We start from the raw sequence: 2,392 nt of genomic DNA, 5'->3' as shown, positions 1-2,392 counted from the left end.
GAAGAGCTTTAGACGGGCCGGTGGACTGAGGAGGCCCCCCTGATGTGGATGGAGGATGGAGGTAGGTCAGAGTCCGTGGTTCCAGGGAAAGACGGAGCCAGTGAAAAGACACAGCCCCTCCTCAGTGAAAAACAACATGAGGACGAGGACTGAGGACATGGACAGAGATATAAGGTTATAAAATGTTGCCCGTGACATGGTTTCTAAGGGTCACTGGACATAAACAGTGCTTGGTTCTTTCCTGGTGTTCCTTTGTGCTTTTTGACTGCAACAGACTAGTCACCATCATTGTTTATGTCGTACACTACATACAAGAAAACCATTTCCTTTAAAATGTGTCCTTGAAATGCTTAAAAGAGAAGAGAGTGGAATATCCTCTTGTTGATGGATTTTGATTGCCAATGTGTGTTGGGAAACTGTTGCGTGAATTGTTCAATGTACAACATTTCACCCTATTTTACCTGCTTTAAGTATCGAACGTAGTTCAACTAAATGTATTGTCCAACCTGAAGCCCTCTGTCACCTTTGCCTGCTACTGTATAGCCTACTGGAGTAGAGCTCTGTGTTTCTGTGTTATCTGTTAGTAGCTACTATTGTCCAGCCTTACTTTGTGTCACTGTCAGTTTAATAGAGAAACAAATCCAAGGATTGAGTTCTCAACAAAGCCATTCATTTGTATCTGGGAAAAACTAAAGGGACATGACTGACCAGCGAACCCATGTTAAACTTAGTTGGTTGTAGTTAGGTTAAGGTTAGGGGTTTGGTTAAGGTGAGGGTTAAGGTGAGGGTTAGAGTTATGTTATATTATGCCCCTTTTTTTCCTGCAACCATAGCCATTTAATTCTAGACACTTCTATGATTAAATGACCATCTGTTATAAAAAAAAAAAAAACACACATCCAAACTACTGCTAATTTCCGGATTAAGAATGTGTTGTACATTTTCAAGTTTAGAAGAGAAATAGCACCTTTGAATGTGCAGACACTGAATGTACAAAACATTAAGAACACCTTCTCTTTCCATGACATACACTGACCAGGTGAATCCAGGTGAAAACTATGATCCCTTATTGATGTCACTTGTTAAATCCACTTCAATCAGTGTAGATGAAGGGGAGGAGACAGGTTAAATAAGGATTTTTAAGCCTTGAGACAATTGAGACATGGATTGTGTATGTCTGCCACTCAAAGGGTGAATGGGCAAGACAAAAGATTGAAGTGTCTTTGAACAGGGTATGGTAGTAGGTGCCAGGCACACCGGTTTGTGTCAAGAACTGCAATGCTGCTGGGTTTTTCATGCAGTTTCCAGTGTGTATCAAGAATGGTCCACCACCCAAAGGATATCCAGCCAACTTGACAACTGTGGGAAGCATTGGAGTCAACATGAGCCAACATCCCTGTGGAATGCTTTCGACACCTTATAGAGTCCATACCCTGACGAATTGAGGCTGTTCTAAAGGGCAAAAGGGGGTGGAACTTGATATTAGGAAGGTGTTACTAATATTTGGTACACTCAGTGTATGTTTAATTCTTTTTTTAAATTGAAACTGGATTGATGACATTTTATCCATAACTGCTAAGTCGAACCAGCTGTCTTAAAACTTATCTCTGATACCCTTCATCCTAAAGCAATCTCAATTCATCCCCATCTCATCTCTGTGTCAAAGATCATTCCTACTGCTCAGTCACCATAGAGTCCAGTCCAATATGGCTGACATGATGATGTCAATGGAACCTATGGACATTCTGCAATCTTTATTTATTTCTATGTCAGTCCCCAGTCCCCTTTCTTCAGTGTTCTAATCTAAAACCCTACTGAGATTTGACATTGTGGGGGCACTGGTCACAGGAAAAGAGCAGCTAACAAAAGCCGACTCACCCAGGAATTGAGAGAGCACAGGACTTCTTTCAGCTTTTCAACAGCCAGGCCGGCGGTTGGATAAGGATCGAGAACCGACAGAGAATGAAGTGGCTGAAAGGCTACCTGTCTGTCTGTCTGTCTGTCTGCTTGCCTACCTGTCTGTCTGCTCTCTGTCTGGGTGGATGTTTTCTAGGTCTCCACCGTCCAGTGCAGAACAGAGAAGTCGATCTGAAGGTTGGGAGAAAAAAAAGTTAGCCATCTCTCGAGAGGCCTTGCGCCAACCCACATCTGTAACCTGGAGCTCCAGTCATCCATGGCATCCTTGTCCTCCAAACTTCTCTTTAATTTTGGTTTCTCAGGAAATATTCCATTATAGCTTCTACAGTTCAACCCCTTGAGGTCTGGAGATTCAAGGATTCACTGCTTTATTGCCATTGTTGTGAGGCAGAGAACTGGACTATGGGCAGGGGATTTCAAAGTGGATGTTTGAAATCCGTAAACAGGAAATGCTGATATCATTGTGCGACCATTG

This window comes from Salvelinus namaycush, chromosome 3 (assembly GCF_016432855.1).
Source record: "Salvelinus namaycush isolate Seneca chromosome 3, SaNama_1.0, whole genome shotgun sequence".
Classification (NCBI taxonomy): domain Eukaryota; kingdom Metazoa; phylum Chordata; class Actinopteri; order Salmoniformes; family Salmonidae; genus Salvelinus; species Salvelinus namaycush.
This window is presented reverse-complemented; position numbering follows the sequence as displayed.